We start from the raw sequence: 14,629 nt of genomic DNA, 5'->3' as shown, positions 1-14,629 counted from the left end.
CCAGTTTTTTTTTTTCTGCCCATCTGGACTACCACCAAGTCCTGGATAACAATCAGCCCAGCTTTATATAAAGCAAGTCATTGTGACATTTTAATTTATTTCTTTGATAGAAAACTAGGCCAAGGAGTTAAGAGAGAAACAGTATCATTGTCATGAAATCCCTTTGAAACTGTTTAAAAATCTTGTTAGGTTTTCATAGTCATCAACATTAAAAAACATTTGTTAAGCTTGTAGTTCCCTAGAACAGATCCCTGTTTCTTCCAAGGGTTTCAAAATATAGGTTAGATTACATTAACAGAGTAGACCATGGGAATAAATATGTAAGAGAAGCAGGCAACAAATTAAAAAAAAAGCTCAGATGGAAACAATTGAATTCATATGTCAAATACTCATATAGAATCTTTGTCACAGGCAGCCCGGGTCGCTCAGCGGTTTAGTGCTGCCTTCAGTCCAGGGTGTGATCCTGGAGACCCGGGATTGAGTCCCATGTCAGGCTCCCTACATGGAGGCTGCTTCTCCCTCTGCCTGTGTCTATGCCTCTCTCTCTCTCCTTTCTGTGTATTCTCATGAATAAATAAAAAAAATCTTAAAAAAAAAGAATCTTTGTCACAAGGACGCCTGGGTGGCTCAATGGTTGAGCGTCTGCCTTCAACTCAGGTCATGATCCTGGGGTCCTGGGATTGGGTCCTGCATCAGGCTCCCCATGGGAACCTGCCTCTGCCTATGTCTCTTCCTCTCTCTCCATCTTTCATGAAAAAATATCTAAATAAAATCTTTTTAAAAAATCTATTTTCACAGTCCTGCTCATGATACCATCCTCAATGGCAAGTCATAAAGACTTGTCCATATGAATATCACAAGGGGCACATCTGTCTGGAAGTTCACTACCCAGAAAAAGAGGTCATTAGTGGTTCCTTATTAACCTGAAAGTCCTGTGAAGCATGGTGTTTCACTGGCTGAACCTTCGGGGATGATATATCAAACTCCTCTACGATTCCAAAAAGAAATAGGTAGAGTAGTATATTTGCATGTAACTCTAAGCAGGGCACTTCGTTAAATTGGGACTGTATCCTGGGAACAGGCCAGGTAGTTTTTAAAAATATATCAGGCCACTAAACAGGATTTCAGAGCCTAGAGCTTCCAGAGGCAGAACTTCGTAATTAGAAATTTATCTGCATATTTATTTAACCTCTGCCTTTCTTATTTACCACAGTATCTACGGAGTCTGACAAAAAGTAGTATTAAGTAAATATTTGCTGAATAAATGAATAACTGATTGCTACGCATGATCCTGCATAGTCTGACCTCAACTTGCCTCTCAGCCCCATGTGTCCTACCATGGTTCATCTGGCTCTCTGGACTCAAATCATGGTGACCTTATTTTCATCCCTTGAATGCACCATACTTTCTACCATCATAGAGCCTCTGTTAGTCTCTTTGCTTGGAATGGTCTTCCACCCCATTCCCTGATGACTACTCATTTGTCAGATATCAGCCTGAGTTTTAGGTTTAGGTTCCTCAGGAAACCCTACCTTGAGCTCCACAACTAGAGCAACCCTTCTCTTCTAAGCTTTGTCATGATCTAGCCAAGATGTGGGTTTCCATTTTTGTGTGTGTTTATTTGATGTTGCTCCCTATTCTTACCTGACTAGATTTTAAGCTATATGAAAGCAGGGATCAGATGTCTTTTCATTCAGCATTATATATCACAACATAGTGCAGGGGGGGGCACGATAAGTGCTTCACCATTATGTGTTAAATGAAGGAAATAATAAATGGAGCATGCTGTTGTTTCCTGATCATGTAAGGTGTCTAATATCATTTAGGATGTGGAGGGACTTTTGAGAAGACATTGATCATCCTTCCATTTCTTCAATTCTTCTCACTCCTACCTCCAGTTTATGTGGTTACTCAGCTGAAGTGGCCATTAGAATCCTGATAAGCTAGGATAATTTTTTAGAGCAGGGGTGGGCAATCTATGATGCATGAGCCAAATCTGGCCCACAGGTTGTTTTTTTATTTATTTTATTTTTAATTAATTTTTTAAAAGATTTTTTAAATTTATTCAAGACCCACACACACAGAGAGAGAGGCAGAGACATAGGCAGAGGGAGAAGCAGGCTCCATGCAGGGAGCCAGATGTGGGACTCGATCCCAGGATTCGATCCCAGGACTCCAGGATCACACCCTGAGCCCAAGGCAGGCACTAAACCACTGAGCCACCCAGAGATTCCCCAGGTTGGTTTTTTTTTTTTAAAGATCTATTTATTTATTTTAGAGAGAGAGAGAGAAAAAGAGTACAGGGGGCGAGGCAGGGGGAGAGGCAGAAGAAGAGACGGAGAGAGTCCCAAGTACACTGCACTAAACTGGTGGGTGGGGAGGAGCAGAAGGAGAGAGAGAATATTAAGCAGGTTCCACATCCAGCACAGAACCCAATGTGGGATTTGATCCCCTGACCATAATATCACAACCTGAGCCAAAACCAGGAGTCAGATGACCAACCAACTCTTGGGCCACCTTGACACACCTCACAGGTTGTTTTTGTAAATAAATTTTTATTGGAACACAGCTATGCCCATTTATTTACATATTGCCTGAAATATATAAATGTCTCACAGCAGCAGAGTTGAATAGTTGCAACAAAAACTGTCTGTCCTGTGAAGCCTCAAATACCTTCCATCTGCCCCTTTATAGAGAAATTTTTGCCAACCCCCTTTTTTACAGCAATGCATGGGCTTTTTTTAAAGTTCAGTACTGAGTTTAACTTAACTTATTGCTGGATTTCCTACTTATACATTTTTTTAAAGATTTTGTCTGTCTATTCATGAGAGACACAGAGATAATGAACTTAAAATAACCAGTGTGTTGTCGGTGTTCAATTAGTTCTTTTCTCCTTTCCAAATGTACAAGCAATCTCATTTACAAATTCACTTTTTTAAAGATTTATTTATCCATGAGAGACACACACTCCCCTGCAGGGAGCCTGATGTGGAAGGAACTCGATCCTAAGACCCCAGGATCATGCCCCAAGACAAAGGCAAATGCTCAACCACTGAGCTACCCAGGTGCCCCCTAATTACACATTTATAATGACCACTGTGTATGAGGCTTGACACATGGATTTCAGGCAACTGATAGTTTTACTAATCTTCACAAAAGAAGATACTCATTGATTTGTAGCCAGAGTTGCCCCTTCTAGACTCTCTACATTTTGAGATTTTTGCATAATAACAGTTAACATTTATTGAGTGCTTTCAATGAACCAGACTCAGTTCTAAGCACCTTACACGGGGTTATCTCATTTATTCCTCTCAACAACTCTATTATGGACAGATTATTATTGTTCCTGCTTTACAGATGAGGACAGTAAAGCCCAGGGAATTCATACAACATGCCTACGTCACACAGCTTATGGAAGTATCTGAGCAAGATTTGGATTTGGAGGACTCTGACTCCAGACAGGACCTGTGCTTTTAACTACTCTGCCATCCTGCCTGTCTGGATCTTTCACTCCAAAGAGCCATAGTTTCTGATTTCTAAATATGAAGACAGTTTATGTGCTTTTGTTTCCACTTATAATTTTGAGGTTGGAAGGCAAGACATGGAAAGGCTTTTAAAATTCCAGTGCTTGCTTGGCGGGATGAGCACTGGGTCTTATGCTATATGTTGGCAAATTGAACTCCAATTTAAAAAAAACTTAAAAATAAAATTGAAAAAAAAATTCCAGTGCTTGGCAGAGTACTAGACACATAAAATTCAATCAATAAATGTCTCTATTTTTGTTGAGCATGAGACGATGTTGAAGAGGAAAAGGATGAAGACAAAGAATTTTCTACTAGGAGTTTCACTCCATCCTAGGTCATGGTCAGTGGGTGAAGATATAGTTTTAGGTACTGGAGTCACTGCTTAGGGATCTGGCTACCTCAGAGCATGTAAGAGGAAGTAGAAATATTAGCTTTTTATTGTCGACAAAATGGAAAACAGAAGCAAACAGTAATCATAGTACTGAGTCATTAAGTCATACTCTATAAAATTTAAAAATAAAGAGAACATAGATACAGAGAACAGATTGGTGGTTCCCAGAGGAACTGGGGAGGTAGAAGAAATGGGTGAAGGCATCAAAAGTTACATACTTTCAGTTATAAATAAGTCATGAGGGTATAATATATAGCATGATGACTATAGCAAATAATACTGTATTGCATATTTGAAAGTTGCTGAGAGTGAACCTTACAAGTTCTCATCAGAAGGAAAAGATTTTGTAGCTGTGTATGGTAACAGATATTAACTAAACATTATGGTGCTCATTTTGCAATATATACAAACATCGAATCATTCTGTTATAGATCTGAAACTAATACAATGTTATATGTTAATTACACCTCAATTAAAAAGAAAGAACACACTTGACTAAATTAAATGTGACAGCAAATTCTCACCGATTTTGTCCAGTTTTCTTTTTTAAAAGATTTTATTTATTTATTCATGAGAGACACAGAGAGAGAGGCAGAGACATAGGCAGAGGGAGAAGCAGGCTCCACACAGGGAGCCCAGTGCGGGACTCGATCTCAGGACCCTGGGATCACGACCTGAGCTGAAGGCAGCTGCTCAACCACTGAGTCACCCAGGTGCCCCTCATTCAGTTTTCTGACATGATTTAACAGACTTTCTCAAAATAGTTCTGTCATGACCACCTCCGCAATGCATAGCTCTAATTTTTTTCTTTCTAAATCTTGTTCATTGTTCTGATGATTGCTGGTTAGTTCTGTGATATACTCTGGCAAACTATCCCCTCCTCTTGTAAAGTGCTCATATGATCCCAGACATGGGATCATTTAAAGAACAGATGCCCAAGTTCCAACAAAATTGAGATTCATTCCATCAACTGATAGACCATCTCGTGCTTCAGTTCACGCACAATGTTTGCCTCTGCCTTCTGTGATAAATGCACAATTTGGAGTGAGCATTGGCAGCAGTACATATCTTCTCTGGTTTGTGTTAACGATGAACTAAGACTGTTTCAATGCCAGTAGTCTGATTGTATTCCAGGACTTGGTTATTGGTGGTTCTATCCTGACCATTAATGCTAATTATAGTTCATAGCTGACCCCAACACACTTCATTTGATAAGGTAACAAATTGAGGGGACAATTCTGTGGGCCCCCACACTGTTTCAGTGATGGGGAACTTCTGAACCCACAGGAATTTTCAAGGTAACCGGGTTATTCAAAAGCTGCCATTAGCTCAGTACTTTTGATGCCATCACGGGCTTCTGTTAGGTCCAAATAATATAACATGGGAGATATTGATGTTTCTTTCTATATTTTTCACAATCAGCCAAATGGTCATGCACACAGAAGTATCCTGCTGCTTCACATCCCATTCTAATTCCTTGAGTCCATGGTGGTGAGGTACTACATTACAAAGGATTTTGCCAGCCAGAGGAGCAGTAGATACATGGTTTTTTCATTCCTTCAATTCAACAGCTCTCTATCGTGTGCCTTCTATGTGTCAGGCTATGTTCCAAGCACTAAGGATACAGCAGTGGATCAAACCAGACAAGAATTCCCTACTCTCATGGAGCTTACATTTTTGTTGGGAGGAAAACAGAAAAGCAAATATAGGATGTCAGGTCATTGTAAGTGATGTGAAGCATAATAAAGCAAGTTGAGAAGAAGGAGAAAGAGAGACGTGGGTGATATGTGATAGGGCTATGTGCTACTTTAGGTAGCGTGCTTTAGCCAGTTAAATAGGGTTGTGGGGAAGGCCTCCCCATCCACTGAGACCTGAATGAAATGAGGGATGTCACAGGGAATTGCTTTCTGAGTCACAGCACTGCAAAGTCCTTGGGGCAAGATAGTGCTCGGATTATTCAAGGAATGGCAAGGAGGCCTTTGCTAAAGGGCTAAACCAGAGTGAGGGAAGGTGGAAGTGGTATAAGATGAAGTCACAGAGATAGGTAGGAGCTAGATAATGTAAGGTCTGGTAGGCTAAGTCAAGGACTTTCAACTCGTATTATGATAAAAAACTAACCTTCCTTTTGCATTTTTTTTTGTTTTAGAGTTTTAATTTGTAAACTAGAATTTTGATGAACACAACCATGTTTCATTTAGGTTATTTTGATATTTTGTTGTGGCAGTAGAAGCAGCTAGCATATATCTCAATAGCTCAGAAGCCCTTCTTTTCAAAGGAAACATGATTTGGACATAAGACAGTTAGAACAGAAATTGATATATGGATGGTGTAACAAAGTTGTATCTTACGCAAGGACTAGCTTTTGGGGTTGATGGCTTACTTTTTGGCATGATAATGTCTGACATTTTCAAAATGCTTTCAGATCTGTGATTTCATCAGACTCTAATAACAACCCCAAGAGATAGGAGGAGCAGGTGGTATTACTGATATGGAAACGGAGGGAATTGATATGGTTTACCCCACAATCATCCAGCATATGAGTCAGTATCAGAGCCACAGACTCCTGACCCTGAATAAACCCCCCTCACCGCCCACTGTAAGGATTATTATTTTTTGAGGAGGGTAAGAATTATTGAGTAACTTCTTGACTCAGAGGGCAGAATGTTAAATCAACCAAGTTATTAGCTTGTTCTTCCTTCCCAGTTCCCAGGGGCATAAAAATACATACTACAGAACTGAGCAAGTTCTGGGGGGGCAGTCTTTGTTTTTTTCTCTCTTTCAATCTCTCTCTGTGCCTCTGTTTCTCTCGGAGCAGGGTCATTGACAAGAAGCCCATGCACTTTGAAGGTCTAGCTCTACTCTCAGAAAATGGCTATGCATGTAGGACCTGACCACCTTGAAGATCATAATAGTACAGACAGGAATAGGGCTCAGTGCTCTACCAAGTTCAACTTCTGCCATCATATTCTCTTTTTTAAAAAAGATTTTATTCATTTATTCATGAGAGACACAGAGAGAAGAGAGGCAGAGACAGAGGCAGAGGGAGAAGCAGGCTCAATGCAGGGAGCCCAATGTGGGACTCAATCCGGGGACAATGTGATCAGGGGATCACGCCCTGAGCTGAAGGCAGACGTCCAACCGCTGAGCCATCCAGGCATCCCATCTGCCATCATATTCTCAGTTGAACAATAAATTTACCAACATCGTCCTAATGGTATTTGTTAAAAAGTAAAAATGTTCCCTCACAAAATTGGTCTAATCCCCTTCAGCGGATGGAATACTGATTCAAAGGGGAGAGGAGTTATTTTTTTGGAGTTATCAAGTAATGAAGTGGCAAAGCCAAAGGAAGAAACTGGGATTTCGGAATTCTGGAAATAGATAACTCATGTATTTCACAGCTACTTTTTCATTACAAATGTTGACTTTTGCTGAGGCTCAGCGCTCAGCTGCCTTCCATCTCACTCTTTCCTCTCTGTGTGCAAGCTCACCCACATCCACAGCTATCATGTGCTCCCCAATTTCAATGTCCAGCCCAGGCCTCTCATCTGACTTTCAGACCAGTATATCCAAATATTCACTGGATCTCTCCTCTAGGGTGTCCCATAGGCCCCCTCAAAACTCAGCTTGCTCCCCATACCTGGTCTGCTTCTAGCCTTCCCTATCTCTGTGGATTGCGGCCCCCAATTCTGTCCAGTTGTACTTAGAAATCTTTTGATACCTCCCTGTTCCTTCTTGACTTTGAAATCTGGTTTGTTTTGGGTTTTTTGTTTGTTTGTTTTGGTCAAATTTTGTTTATTTTACCCCCTAAAAATCTCCAGAATCCATCCACTTCTTTCTGGCTTCATTAGCACCATCTTTCTGTCTATCTCCTCTTTCCTAGACTATTGTGATAGCTCCTAATCTACCCACATATACTCTGGGTCCCTTCTAATTTTTTTTAAGAGATTTATTTATTTATTTTAGAGGGAGGGAGGAGCAGAGGGAGAAGGAGAGTCACAAGCAGACTCCATGCTGACTGCAGAGCTTGACGCTAGGCTCGATCTCATGACCCTGAAATCATGACCTGAGCACACCCAAGAGCTGGACTGCTGACTGCGCCACCCAGGTGCCCCCTAATTTGTTCTTTTGGTTGCAGAGAATGGTCTTGGCATAAGGAATGCCATATCACCCCCATGCTTAAAAGCTTTTATCGCTTCCTATCGTTCTTAGGATACACACAAAACTTCTTAATGTAGCCTACAAGGCCCTGTGTGGCCCATAGTTATCTCTCCAGGCTTATCTCAACCCCTCTCTCTCTCCACTCTATAACCACATTTGTCTACACTCTCCATGTCACCCTGCTCCCTCCTGTGGTGGGGCCTCTGCATATTTTGTTTTGTTTATTTGATTTCTTTATTGTTCCTTCCTTTCTCACCTCTTATTTATCCTTCAGATTTCATTTGGAATAAGTCCCTGGGAATAGCCTTCCTCGATTGCCCTGACTAGGTCAACTCCAGCTGCTATAAGGTGTCACAGCACTGGGCACTTGTCTTTACCATACTTCTCATGGTTCCTTTTGACATTTGTTAGCATGGTTACTTGTCTATCTCTCCACTAGATTATTAGTTCCTTGAGAGTGAGAGCTTACCATAGTACTCTTGGCACCTAGAATGCGCTGTGTGCCTGGCACATAGCAGACACTTAATAAATACGTGTTGAATGAATAAGTATGTTTAAGCACATTGGGTGATACTTCTTTTCCCTGGAGAAAACACACCGGACCTTCTCAGTTTTTTACATTCTTTGAACTACTGACGAGATTCTGTAGCCATGCCAGGTTCAGAGGTCACTTATGTTTTGTTAACAGTATATTCAAGGGTGGCAAAGAATAGAACTAGTTATGGCCCTTAAGAAGATACATGCCAGTGAGATAAAAGGGATCGAGTCTTGCACCTGGAATTTCTGATGTTAACCATTGAAAAGAATGCCACCTTATTAGTGCTACTAGAATAATTAATTCCCTTTTAACATTTTGTCCATTATGGTTTTCTCCCCTTTGAAATAGACGATTTTTTTAGAGCAATTTTAGGTTCGTAGCAAAATTTAGTTCCCATATACTCCCCGCCCCCATGCATGCACTGCCTCCCCCACTATCATCCTCCTGAACCAGAGTGGTACATTGGATACTATTGATGAACCTACATTGTCACACATAATCACCCAAAGCCCATAGGTTACATTAGGGTTCACTCTTGGCATTGTACATTTTTTGGGTTTTGACAAATGTATGGTGACAAATATCTGCCATTGCGGTACCATGCAGAGTATTTTCACTGCCCTGAAAAGCCTCTGTGTTCTGCTTATTCATCCCTCCCTCCTCTGCCACTCCTGGCAATCCCTGGCATTTCTACTGTCTACAGTTTTGCCCTTTCCCGACCATCATAGAGCTGAAATCATACAGTATGCAGGCTTTTCAGATGGGCTTCTTGCACTTAGCAATATGCATTTAAGTTTCATCCACATATTTTCATGGCTTGATAGCTCCTTTCTTTTTAGCATTGAATAATAATTCCATTGCCTGGATGTACCATAGTTTATGTACCCATTCATCTACTAAAGAACATTATTTAAAAAATATTTTATTTATTCATTCATGAGAGACACAAAGAGGCAGAGATGTTGGCAGAGGGAGAAGCACGCACCATTTGGGGAGCCCAATGTAGAACTCGATCCCAGGACCCCAGGATCACAACCTGAGCTGAAGGCAGATGCTCAACCATTGAGCCACCCAGGTGCCCCTACTGAAGGACATCTTGATTGTTTCCAGGTTTTGGCAATCATGAATATAGCTGCTATTAACATCCATGTGAAGTTCTTGTGTGGACGCAAGTTTTCAACTCATCTGGATATATATCAAGGAGGGCAAATGCTCCATCTTATGTTAAGAATAAGTTTAGTTTTGCAAGAAACTGCCAAGCTATCTTGCAAAGTGGCCATATCATTTTGCATTCCCACCAGCAATAAATAAGAACTCCTATTGCTCCATATCCTCACTAGCATTTGGTATAATCAGGGCTCTGAATTTTAGTCATTCTATTAGGTGTATGTGGTATCTCATTGTTGTTTTAACTTTTATTTCCTTAATACATGGTGTTGTGGCACCTGGGTGGCTCAGTTGGTTAAGCGTCTACCTTTTGCTCAGGTCATGATCCCAGGATCCTGGGATCCAGCTGGCATCTGGGCCCCCTGCTCATCTGGGAACCTGCTTTTCCCTCTCCCTCTGCCCCACTCCGTGCTTGTGTGCACACTCTCTCTCTTTCTCTCTCTCTCGCTCACTCTCTCTCACAAATAAATGAATAAATCTTTATTTATTTTTAAGGAGATTTTATTTATTCATGAGAAACACACAAGAGAGAGGTTAGAGATACAGACAGAGGAAGAAGTAGGCTCCTTGTGGGGAGCCCAATGTGGGACTTGATCCTGGGACTGCAGGATTACACCCTGAATTGAAGGCAGAGGCCCAAATGCTGAGCCACCCAGGCGTCCCAATAAATAAATCTTAAAAAACATAATAATATAATACATGATGTGGAGTATCTTTTCTTTTTTAAAAAGTCTTTCTTTCTTTCTTTCTTTCTTTCTTTCTTTCTTTCTTTCTTTCTTTCTTTCATAATCTCTACACCCAATGTGGGTCTCAAACTCATGACTCTGAGATCAAGAGCTGCATTCTCTTCCAACTGGGCCAGCTAGGTGCCTCTGGAGCATCTTTTCATATGCTTATTTGCCATCTGTGTATCTTGTTTGGTGAGGTGTCTGTTCAGATCTTTTGTCCTTTTTTTTTAATTGAGTAGTTCATTTTCATGTTATTGAATTGTAAGAATTCTTTGTATATTTTGAACAGTTCAAAATATACAAAATATACAAAGTTTAACCCTATTAATAATAGTTCAACCTAATAGTTTAACCCTATTAAATAGGGTTTTTTTTTGAACAAATACTTTCTCCCAATCTGTAGCATGTCTTCTTATTTTCTTGACATTGTCTTTCACAGACTGAAGCTTTTCATTTTTTAAAGACTATATTTATTCATGAAAGACACAAAGAGAGAGGCAGAGATATAGGCAGAGGGAAAAGCAGGCTCCCTGAAGGGAGCCTGATGCAGGGCTTGATCCCAGGACCCTGGGATCACGATCTGAGCCGAAGGCAGCTGCTCAACCACTGAGCCACCCAGGTGCCCCTGAAGCTTTTCATTTTAATGAAGGCAAGCCTATCAATTATTTCTTTTCTGGATGTTGACTTTGGTATTTTATCTTAAAAAAATCATCACTATACCCAACATCCTCTAGGTTTTCTTGTATGTTATCTTCTAGGATTTTTACAATTTTGCATTTTACATTTAGGTTTGTTATCCATTTTTAGTTAATTTTTGTGGAGATTGTAACTAGATTAATTTTTTTTTGTTTTTTGTATATAGATGTCCAATAGACCCAGTGCCATTTGTTAAAAGGATTATCTTTGCTCCATTTTATTGCCTTGCCTTCTATGTCAAAGATCAGTTGACAATATTTTTGTGGGTCTATTTCTGGATTCTTTATTCTGTTTTATTGATTGATTTGTCTCTTCTTTTGCCAATACTATACTGCCTAGATGCCCGTAGCTTTAAAGTCTGGTAGTATCAGTTCTCCAACTTTGTTCTTCCTTAATATTTTGTTGGCTATTCTGGGTCTTTTGCCTTTCTTTATAAACTTTAGAATCTATTTGTTGATAGGCACAAAATAGCTCACTCGATTTTGATTGGTAGTGTGTTGAATCTATAGATCAATTTGGAAAGAACTGACATTTTGACAATATCAAGTCTTTCTATCTATCGAGTCTTTCTGAATATGGAATATCTCCATTTATTTAGTTCTTCCTTGATTTCTTTTATCAGTTTTATAGTCTTCCTGAAAGAGATTTTATACATATTGGATTAGATTTAAACTTAAGTATTTCATTTTTTTAGGTTATAATGTAAATGGTATTATGTTGGGTTATTTTTTAAGATTTTATTTATTTATTTGAGAGAGAAAGAGCACGAGCAGTGACAGAGGGAGAAGCATACTCCCCACTGAGCAGGGAGCCTTATGTGGGGCTCTATCCCAGGATTCTGGGATCATGACCTGAACCAAAGGCAGATGCTTAACAGACTGAACCACCCAGACACCCCTCATGCATTAATTTTGTTTTTTTTTTAAGATATCATCTATTTATTCATGAGAGACACACAGAGAGAAGCACAGCCATAGGCAGAGGGAGAAGCAGGCTCCCCGCAGTGAGCCCGATGTGGGACTAGATCCTAGGACCCTGGGATCACGACCTGAGCCAAAGGCAGGCACTCAACCACTGAGCCACCCAAGTGTCCTGCCCTGGTATTATGTTTTAAATTTTACTTTCCAAAAAATAAATAAAAAATAAATTTTACTTTCCACTTGTTCATTGTTGACATATAGGAAAGTCATTGACTTCTGTATATTATCCTAGTATCCTGCAATCTTATTAGTTGTAGGATAATTGCTTGTAAGTTCCAGGAGGGTTCTCTTTTTGTCAACTCAGATTTTCTACATAGAAAATCATGTCATCTTCAAACAAAGACAGTTTTGTTTCTTTTTCCCAACGTGTATACATTTTATTTACTTTTATTGTCTTAGTGCATTAATTAGGATTCTAATATGATGCTGAAAAGGAGTGGTGAGAGTGGACATCCTTGCCTTACTTCTGATGTTAGTGGGAAAGCTTCTAGTTTCTTACCATTAAGTATGATAGTAGATGTAAGATTTTTGCAGATGTTCTTTATCAAGTTGAGGAAGTTCTTCTCTAGTCTTAGTTTGCTGAGAGTTTTTACCATGAATTTACTTTGGATTTTGTCTTATGCTTTTTTGGGGTATCTATTGATATGATCATGTTATTTTTCTTCTTTAGTCTATTAATGTGATAGATTCCATTAATTTATTTGCAAGTGTTGAACCAGCCTTGCATGACTGGGATAAATATCACCTGGTCATGGTGTAGAATTGTTTTTATACATTGTTAGATTCAATTTGCCAGTGTTTTGTTAAGGACTTTTGCTTAGATGTTCCTGAAAGATATTGACCTGTAGTTGTCTTTTCTAATAATATCTCTGCCTAGCCTTGGTATTACAGTAATGCTGGCCTCATGGAATGAATTAGGGAATATTCTCTTTGTTTCTATCTTCTGAGACTGTAGAGAATTAATGTATTTTTTTTCCTTAAATGCTTGGTAGAAGTCATCAGTGAACCTATCTGGCCCCAACACTTTCTGTTTCAGAAGTTATTATTCTGAAATAATAATTGATAATTGATTGCATCAATTATCAAATTATTGCATCAATTTTTAAAATAGATGTGGGCCTATTCAGATTGGCAATTTTCCTTGTGTCAGTTTTGGTAGTCTGCATCTTTCAAGGATTGGTCCATTTCTTCTATGTTATGAAATTTATGTGCATAGTGTTGTTCATATTATTCCCTTATTATCCTCTTAATATCCATAGGATCTGTATTGATGTCCTTTATTTCATTTTTTCCTTATTTCATTTTTAATATTAGTAGTGTATGGCATCTTTCTTTTTTTCTTAGCCTAGCAAGAGGCTTAGTGATTTTATTGGTCTTTTCAAAGAACTTTTTATTTTCTTTGTTGATATCGTGTTTTCAATTTCATTGCTTTCTGTTCTAATTTTTATTGTTTTCCTCCTTATGCTTGCTTTGGGTTTATTTTGCTTTTTAGTTTTGTAGGTTTCTATTGTCATGTCATCAAGCTCAGAGATTCTTTCCTCAGCCATGTCCAGTCTACTATTGAGCCCATCAATACCATGCTTCATTTCTGTTACAGTGTTTTTGATGTCTAGAGTTTATCTTTTATGCTTTTTTGGAATCTCCATCTCCTTGCTCAACATTATCTGTCTGTTCTTACATGTTGTTGACTTTTTCATTAGAGCCTTTAGCATATTAATTATAGTTGTTTTAAATCAATAGTCTGTGGGGGGCACCTGGGAGGCTCAGTGGTTGAGCGTCTGCCTTTGACTTAGGTTGTGAACCCGGGGTCCTGAGATGGAGTCCCACATTAGGCTCCCCATGGGGACTCTGCTTCTCCCTCTGCCTATGTCTCTGCCTCTCTGTGTGTCTCTCATTAATAAATAAATAAAATCTTAAAAAATAAATAGTATAATCCCAATATTCCTGCCATATCTGAGTCTGATTCTGACGTTTACTTTGTCTCTTCAAACTGTATTTCTGAAATTTAGCCTGTCTTATAATTTTTTGTTGAAAGCCAAACATGATGTACCAAATGAAAAGATTTCCAGTAAATAGAACTTTAGTGATATGCTGGTAAGGTGTGGGGCAGAGAAAGTCTGATGATTTATGATTTATAGTCTGATTATTAAATTTCAGTCTTTTAATGAGCCTGTGCCCATGAATCATAAACTTTACCAGTGTTTCTCAGTCCTTTTCCCCTCATCTTAGCTATAACAAGATGGCTAGGGTTGGGAGGGGGTGCTGGTGTTGGGTACTTCCCTTCCCCTACGTGGAAGGCAAGAACAAACTGAAATGGAATATTTTCTTTCTCCCAAGTCAGTCAGGATCTGATAAAACCCTAATGGGCTAGGCTCTAGTAAAACAGATTCTTAGAAGGCAGGCATTGTTAAGAGGAACAGAATGTTCTGGCCTATTTAGAAATGGTT

This window comes from Vulpes lagopus, chromosome X (assembly GCF_018345385.1).
Source record: "Vulpes lagopus strain Blue_001 chromosome X, ASM1834538v1, whole genome shotgun sequence".
In the NCBI taxonomy this organism is placed as follows: Eukaryota; Metazoa; Chordata; class Mammalia; order Carnivora; family Canidae; genus Vulpes; species Vulpes lagopus.
This window is presented reverse-complemented; position numbering follows the sequence as displayed.